This window comes from Podarcis liolepis (genome assembly GCF_965112155.1).
Source record: "Podarcis liolepis genome assembly, chromosome: 5".
NCBI classification, from domain to species: Eukaryota; Metazoa; Chordata; class Lepidosauria; order Squamata; family Lacertidae; genus Podarcis; species Podarcis liolepis.
The window spans coordinates 66,386,847-66,396,284 of record NC_139556.1 but is presented as its reverse complement, the minus strand read 5'-3'; positions in this window follow the sequence as shown (position 1 = coordinate 66,396,284).

The following is a 9,438-nucleotide window of genomic DNA, read 5'->3' as shown; positions in this document are numbered from 1 at the left end:
AAATTTGTGGGGGAGACAATGAAGCAAATCTCACTTGTAGAAAACGAAAATATAAAGAGTGATCTTTAGAATTAAATACTTACACTGCTGCAGCAGTTATAGGTTTTTAGGGGCTCTCTGCACATTTATGTGAGGCTGGGGGGCAATATTCCTACTGTCCCTTAACAGGGGGTTGTTGAGAACGTGTGTGCCTGCCTGCTGGAAATATTGGCCACAGATGTGCTCCAGTGATTAGAGTGGATGTGTTTCTGCAGGTGTCTTAACTGTAATCAGCATAATATCTGTACTGATGTAAGTGGTGAGGGGAGAGCTTTAGAAGATGCTGTATCTTATCTCCCAAAGGGATTGTCTGATGTAACTTTTCTCTCAGCATTTAAGACAGTAATGTGCCATCTAAATTACATAAGCAAAGGTGAACTCGCAACCCCAAAACTATATTTTTGGTCATATATTGTGATATTCTCACTTCTTAATACAATATTCCAACGGTCATTTGAACATCTGCCATGCTCATCAATGGGCATTCTGTATTTGTGTCATTTCTGCAATCTTACAATATTTGAATCTTTTGATATCAAACCATCTTTATCCTTGCAGTGTTACACTGTTTCCCTTGCTTAACCATCCTCATTCTCACATTTACTTATTCACTAATCAAAAGCACAATATTACAAAATAGCTCCCAACATATTTCAGCTAGGAAAGGAGAAGAAGTTCAGTTCACATTTTAATACAAACACATTTCTTTTACACTTTCCAAAAGAATGTGTGATCAGAAACAGACCCACCCTTCAAAATTTGTGCTTCTCTGAATTTGGTGATGCAGTTCTTGAACCAAAAAGAAAAAGGGGGGGGGGAAGCATGTCCCCAAAACGTTTATATTAGGGGAAAGTGGGCATAAAAATAAATAAATATGGGTGAAAATAATGGAAAATACATTAAACTGGGGGAAATTGCTTGGAAAAACGTGTACATGTATTGAAGAAAATGCACACAAGAATGTTTATGAATTTTATGAGGACTTCAAAAAAAAATTCAAACTGACACAGAAATGTGATGAACTGTGTAAAAATGAGAAGCTGATATTGACAGACTTGTCTCTTCCTTCACTTCTGCATAGTCCAATCTGCCTGCACACCCAATGGTTATATGTGTCCCCAAGGGCTCTCTAAAACAGGTGGTCCTGTCTTTCATACTTGAGCAGCAGGTTCTCCCCCAGGATCTAATTCCCAGTTGGTATCTGTCTGCTTGGGCTTTCCACCGATGGAAGCTGCACCTGCATCCCCAAGAGATCTGGGCAAAGAGAGAAAAGCCGAGCAACTCTTTGATTAATGCATAGCTGTCCTTGGCAGCTCAGAGCAGCAGGCCCCTCCAAACCCTCCTTTTCCTTGTAAATGATGTCTTCATTTAGCAATAAATAATATTTCTCATCTTATTTATTATTTATTAACCATTTAATAATTAAGCATGATCAACCATCAAATCAAACAGTTTGTAACAACAGGCTTTGAAAAAAGAGAATCCCAGAGTCTGTGCCAAGGATGGTGAGAGATCTGGAACAGGGGAGAGGGGCAATGAGCTGGAACCTTTCATTGTTGGCATTGTGTGTTTGCCTATATTTGTGTGCCTGTGTACCCTGGCCATGCTTTGCGACAGCACAGCTTTTCTGAATTAATGAAATGTCATGGGATTCCAGTTACCAGAAGTCCCCCACCCGCCATGCCAGATAGATGAAAAAAAAAGGATTGCTAAGCACTCAAGGCTCAACATGGCTGTTATTGGCATGTTATGCTCACCACTAATTTGTTACATGTGAAAAGGAAAAGGTGGAAACTTTTTCCTGCTGCAGAAACTGAATGTGAACAGTCCATTTTGGCAAGAAAAGAAGCATATGGTTTTCAGCGAAGAACAACATATCTTGCTTATAGTATCAGAAAAAGAGCAACAAGGAAGTAAGAAACAGCTCAGGTCAGAGACTATCTTTCCCCCGTCTTGGTGCAGTGAAAGTCAAATGGCTTAAGAACTGGAGGCTTATTCTCAGAGAGCTTTGAGTGCATCTTTCTGCCACTTTGATTGAATGCTGTTGACTTTGATTCAGCACCATCAAGGCAAGAGCAATGCCTGATGTCCTCCCCTTCACTCAGAGTGGACCACCAGCAGAGTGCAGAAGTACACTTAGGTCTGGCTACAAAAGTGCTGCTGCCCAGCACTTCTACTGCCAGCATGAAGCATATGCCCGCGTATAATGTAGACTCTGCCTTTAAGATGTACTGGCCGGTTTGTGCAATGACACAGCTTGTGGCAACTACTTAGAAGTCTGCATAGCACGTCTTAGGGATAACTCAACTGTATCTCATGGTATCATGCTGGGTCCACTCATAGTTTTCCTGCTCGTCCACCCACCATTCTGCACAAAACTGCATTGGCAGGTGTAGTCTAGCTTTAAAATACTGGGCAGGATGATTGTACTGTGGCAGAGCAATTCTACCCATGGGTCTTGGGAAATGAAGGCAGATGATGATCCAAAACTTCTAAAGTCCTACTGGGGGTGTGCAGTGGCAGGATGGAAAGGAGCGAGGAGCTGCATTCATCCCCCTTCCTTTTTTTTTGTACTCTTTCCTGATTTCCCAGGTCTGGTCTAGATGTTCCCCTGTTTCAGGGGTGTGCTGGTTCTCTCAAACACTCCCTTTTGCCTTGGTAGAGGGAACATAGGAGCTCCAGTGTTGGTAAGGCAAGGACTGTGGAGGTTCCTAGGCTGGTGGGGCAGGACCTCATGAGGCCAAATCACATTCTCCAAAGGTGAACCAGTTTCTTCCCCATTGGAGAGGGAGATCCAAACCACATCATGCAGCTCCTGGGATCCCTGCTGAAAGACCAAAGAATTGCAGGTTAAGTGGTCTAGGCCCACCTAGTGTAAGGCAGCAGAGGAACCAACCCCCACGGCAGGTTGCCAGGAATGGACAAGACAAGGAAAAGTCCTTGTTGTTGTTGTTTAGTCATTTAGTTGTGTCCGACTCTTTGTGACCTCATGGACCAGAGCATGCCAGGCACTCCTGTCTTCCACTGCCTCCCACAGTTTGGTCAAACTCATGCTGGTAGCTTCGAGAACACTGTCCAACCATCTCGTCCTCCGACGTCCCCTTCTCCTTCTGCCCTCAGTCTTTCCCAACATCAGGGTCTTTTCCAGGGAGTCTTCTCTTCTCATGAGGTGGCCAAAGTATTGGAGCCTTAGCTTCAGGAACTGTCCTTCCAGTGAGCACTCAGGGCTGATTTCCTTAAGAATGGATAGGTTTGATCTTCTTGCAGTCCATGGGACTCCAGCACCATAATTCAAAAGCATCAATTCTTTGGCGATCAGCCTTCTTTATGGTCCAGCTCTCACTTCCATACATCACTACTGGGAAAACCATAGCTTTAACTATATGGACCTTTGTTGGCAAGGTGATGTCTTTGCTTTTTAAGATGCTGTCTAGGTTTGTCCTTAGCATCTGCTTTTTATTCAGTATTTCTAGAGAGAGGCTTGGAATGCAGCTTCTTGGAATACAGTCGTACCTTGGTTTGCAACCGTTTTGGATTACAACCACGTCAAAACCGGAAGTGTGTGTCTCTCTTTTTGGATTACAACCCATTTCTTCAGATAACAACCAATTTTTTTCGGAGGTCCCATTGGCGAAAGCGCGCCTTGGGTTACAACCTGTTTTGGTTTACAACCGGACCTCTGGAACGGATTATGGCTGTAAACCAAGGTACCACTGTAATGGCATTGTCCCGAGTGACTCTCCACTCCCCTTTTCTCCCACTTCCTCATTCATCACCTGCTCCCCTATGGGTGGTGCTGAGGGCCCTTTGCTTCTGAGACCTTTGCTCTACTACTTCCAAGACTCATCTGGTTCTGGGAGGGAGGGTCTGGAATGCTTTCTAAAACACTGTGTCTGTCAGCTGTCTTTCTCCAGATGCTTCCTCTCCCTCCTCCTCTCCCATTATTTCCCAGCTTCCCCCCTCATGTGCCTCTGAGCTGTGACCCTGTTGTAATTCTGAACTGTCTTCTTCTCTGGAAGGGTCAGGCTGGGGAGGCATTCTTCACCATTCCTCCTCTGCCCAATCCCTGACACCTAGTGTGCTTGATGCATGACATTTGTAACTGCTTGGCTGCTGTGATCATCTGTAGATACTGAACTTTGGATACTTCAACCTTCTGAGGTCAAGGGGTGAAGCTAACAGAGATAGGATCTTCTTGCAATTGGTACGACCCTTCTCCTTCCTGTTAGCCACCAAAACTTATAGACACCTGTGAAGACTGTTTTGTTTTCTAAAGATGCCACTCCCCCCAAAATGATTGTTTATTTAAGACATTTCTAAACACTTTTCAATTCAAAATGTTCAGGGGAATTTGCAATAGCTAAGAAAACCACAACAAACTGGGATTTGCTTAAGGACTTCTAAGTAGTTTAGCACTCCACTAGTTTTAAACTGGTCTCCAGCTGACGTGAATTTTGTTGGGTCTTTGTTTTAAGTTGTTACTGATTTTGCAGCAGTTTGTGAGTTTTCTTGGTATTCTTCTTCTTCTTTTTTAATAGTGGAAATAGAAATATTTCAAACAATCACACAATGATCCTGATATGAAGGCATGAAAATGACAATGTTCTTGCATGCAGTGAACTTTCAATGCAGGAAATAGCGAGCACCCTACATATAGAATGTAATGTGTGGAAAACAACATGTGGACTGCACACAATTTTCAACATTTCTATGTTTGAGTTTTGTAACTTTTGAAGCAGCCCCCAAGCAGGTGCCTTTTTCAAGGGCTCAGTATGTGTTGCTCAGAACTGTATCCGTGTAAAGAACAGTATCTTAGATCAGGCAGTGATAACTGTGCTCCTGCTGTAGCTGTGCCCTTCTTTCTTCTCATTTAAAATAATTAAACCAGTCCTTCTTACGATGTTGGGTGGGGGGAAAACACATACCAACAATGGGAGAAAATGTCAGACAGCTCTCCTTGGGTGGGCTCCTTGTTACTTTTGCCTCTCCGCACAATGCAGCCTTTGAAAAATCACCCTTTTTTGTTTTATTTATGAATAAATAATTGCCTTTGTGAAGAATACATCAAATTGCTCTCAGTGAGGTGACACTTTAAGTGAGCTTGTTACTTCTTCCTTTATCTGGCTTTGATTGATGTTTGCTAGAGTTAGCAGCTCCTTCATCCTTTCCCTTTTCCCTGCTTGCATTGTTCTGCGGAGGGACTGGCCGCAGTCGCTGACTTTCTTTTGATTCCTTGCTTTCAGCCAGGGTTCAGACCACACATGTGAACTGTCTGGAGCATCAGCAAATGGAAGGGGCATTTCAAATGTTGTCTTGAGGCTGGGCTACACTGGAGATCCTTACCCTCAGCATGGGCGATTTTCTTGTTCCCTGCTGACTAATTGGGCACTCCTGTACATGTCTGCTCAGAAGCAAGCCACATTGAGCTCAACAAGAACTACTCCCAGGTAAACACACATACTAGGGACTGAGCTGCACTGAACACAGTGCAATTTCCTTTCAGTAAACCTACATAGCATTGTGCTAGGAATCTCAGTAGGAATGCATGTGGGTTTATCTTTTGATCTCTCCAAGTCACAAAGACTGGAAGAGTCCTAAGCAAACCCACAGGAATTATAAATGTTCTCCAGACTACCAGAGAAATAGTGCTAGGCTAGAGTGGCATCTTTCTAGAATGACACATAAATTGCTCCCTCCTCTGATGACTTGTGAATATTTTTAATAACACTTAGAAAGCTTTTTGTGTGTGAAATTTCTCACATTTTTGGGGTGACAACTATCCTAATTTCATTTTTGGATCCGGGGGGAGGAAAGCCACAGTGTATAGTTTGCTTTCAACTGCAAGCCTCATGCTTTTCCCCCTTCCAACTTTCAGTTTCCAAAATGTTATTGAGAAATGAAAATTGAATTTGGAGCTCAATGTGTTTTGACACAAATTGGCCAAGCTGAACCAAAAATATTACACAATGCAAAGTTCCTCATCTGTGAAATATTTAACAGTGAAATTGCAAAACATTTTGTCATGAACAGTTGCTTCTACTCTCGTTTTCAGCTGTCCTCAATGTTGGGAATGTAGCAGACTGTACAATAATGATATGTTTGGAAGAAAGAGCCATCTCGATAGATATGGTCTTTATACGGGGAATGGCAATGCTTAAGGTGGAAGAATTAAGAGTTGAAAGATAACACTTGCTGACATTTAAAATTTAAATTGAGGAAGAGTCATAGATCGGGGTAGACCTTTTGCTTCTACCACTGCATTTCTAGGTAGAGCCAGGAATGATTCCCTTCCCGAAACTCTGCAGACCCCCTTTCCAGTCATTGTAAACAGTACAGAGCTAGCTGGACCAAAATTAACGACAAGCATGGAAAACTACAATTTTGTGCCACTTTGTGCAAGTTGCTTGGATTTTTCTGCCAAGTCCCACTGAGGGTTGCGTTCGAATTGGCATTCTGGAAAGCATCGTAACACCAATGTAATAAGCTGCCCAAGAACACAAAGGAGAAAACAGTAATGGTGACTCAGCAAATGTGGAATCACAACATTGTTGAGAATGCAATGTGCTGAAATATTCCCAAGTGACCATGGTTTTTAAAGAAGAAATGCTGAAAGGCAAAGTTTCCAGACTACACCCCCCCTCCCTGGATAGATGTATAGATACCCAATCTATATCCTATGTGGTTTACCTACGTAAGTAATGAAACTGATGTAAGAAGTGGAAAATTCCAGCTTCATGGGTTGGTTCCTGATTAATATAAACAGTGCAATAATTTCATTGTCACTTGTTCTTTCTTTGCTGCTGCCGTCTATCCAGCTCCTTTGCACATCTCCGTCCCAGCTCGGCTGTGTGACTATGGACTTTATTCCCAATTCCGGAGCATTCTAGGAAACTTAGAAATCGGCATATGCTAGGAAGCTTAGTAATTTTATTTGACAACTAGATGGGCTGGCTAAAGTTTGGAGCTCAAATCTTTTGTTCGGGTGGGAAATAAGCTTCAGATGAGTGCCTTGTCAATGCAATTTCCAAGATAATCTTACACCACTCGTAATCCATTTTATTTTCTGTAATATATACTGCTATATTGCATTGTTTTACGTTGCTGTGTTTTGATTCAGAATATAATCATCCTGCAAATGCAGATAAGGACATACTTTGAATGAAATGTTGCCTATTAATAAGCCAATTGATTAGTTTCGGATACAGTCTTGAGTCTGTGTTCTTTATCACTGGTTATGCTTTACTTTCTGGCCCACTCGGTTCTTAATCAACAAACTCGAACCCTGAGTAGCATAGGCACCAACCTCTAGGGTCCAAGGTCCCTTCATCTCCTCCAATAAAATATTTCAGCACCTCCCCCACGTTGATGGGCATTGCCATTCAAATGGTGTTTGTATGCCACGTCTTGTGATCAATTATAAAGGGTGGGGCTTACCCCCCCCCATATTTTATTCAAGTTGGCACCCCTGCTCAGTAGATACCCAAATTAATAGGGGAGATGATACAGACCTGGGTATATGATCCCCACATACCTTTTTGTTTTTGTTTAGTCGTGTCCGACTCTTTGTGACCCCATGGACCAGAGCACGCCAGGCACTCCTGTCTTCCACTGCCTCCCGCAGTTTGTGGTGTTAATAGATCAAGAAATAAGAGCTCTCTCCCTGCATATCCCCTCAACTCCAATAGCTGCTTTTAAGTGTTTTTTAAGTATGGCGATCTCATCACAAATCTTCTACATCGTCTTTACCTCAGTCACAGACTAGTGTCACTCCTTATCATGCTTTGCTCTCTTGCTCCTGAGAATCATCTGACATTGCCTGACTCCATTTCATGTTTGAATCCAAGCAGGTCTTGGTCTATCTTGCACCTGGGCAGCTGCAAAGAGTTTACCCAAACGCTACCATGCATGGAGGTTGTGCTCCTCAGCCCCAACCACATCACTGATTCAGGATCCATCCATGTGAAGAGGGCTTATGCTCATACAGGACCTCTTCCATGTTTTGTTTTGTTTTTGAGAGGGGATTCCTGATTGGCCCAGGATCCTCCTTCCCCTCATGTGGAAAAGGTTTCATCACATCCACCTGAATGCATGTTGGGTACCACTCTCACTTTGTTTGGACATGCGGTCAGTGGGAGTGGGGGGTACTGCTAACAGCATGGCCCCACTCACATGTTGTATGCATGCATGGAAGGGGTATTTTGTGACTACCTCCCCCTAGCAATCAACACACTATGTGGAAGAATGCCTGGACAGACCCCATGTGTACTTTTCTAAAATCTTTGGATGAAAGGAAAGGTACAAAAACCTTATCAAATACTAGCCTTGCAGGAGGAGATGAAGCTGGGATATTGGTAATTCTAGTGTTATGCCCCCCTTTTTAAGCCTTCAGACCAAGTTCATCTCCAGATTCTCTGCCTGCTAAGTGTTAGGTTTCTGCTTGTGCCACTGGTGCAGTGCTTGGAGTCACAAGGCTCTGTTTACATTCCAGGGATTCCAGACTGTTGGAAGTCTCACAGAAGACGGGAGACGGATGTGATGTTACTGATTTCCTGTTCCTTTGTGTTTCAGTTGCCTCTCTGCTCTCACAGAGAGTGTATTTCTTTTCTGTCCGCGTAGCTAGGAAATAAAACTCTTTGCAATGTAGCTCATATTTCTCGTCCTTCTGCATGCTGCTGGATACTCTGCGTATTGGGGGAATGTGCCTGGAGCCTCATCAAAGGCTCAGGTCATTAGTCAACGTCAGAGGGTTCGACCGGAGGAATAGCTCAGCTGAACACAAGTTCCGACAAAACCTTATCAAATACTAGCCTTGCAGGAGGAGGTGAAGCTGGGATAATGGCAATTCTAGTGTGATGGGCCCCCTTTTAAGCCTTCAGACCAGGTTCATCTCCAGATGAACTGCTAAGTGTGTCGCTGCCACAAACAGGAGGAGCAGATCTCCCTCAGCATCTTCACCCCCAACCCCAGAAAGAGAGGGCAGGTGGTGGCTGTTCCCTGGTGCTGCTCATCATCTGCCTGAGCAGGTGGGCAACAATGCTTCTGGTTCCCACCCCAAACTCCTCTTCTTCCCTTCAGACATTTTGAAAAGCTAACATGTTAGGAACAAAGGAAACGGTCTTATATTATCAGACCATCGGTCCAAATAGCTAAGTATTGCCTCTTGGCAGTGACACTCGCCAGGTTTTCAGACAGGGGGTGTTTCCAGTCCTACCTGCAGATGCTGGTGATTAAGTCTGGGACCTTCTGCATACCAAGAAAATGCTCTACCACCGAGCTACTGTTATCGAAGTGAAAATTAAAACTTTTTGATCTGGTGGCAGAATAAGAGTAGCTCCGGAATCTGTATTCACAGTTCCAGTCACTGCAGCTACTGTTCTGTACCTATTATCCATGACAGTT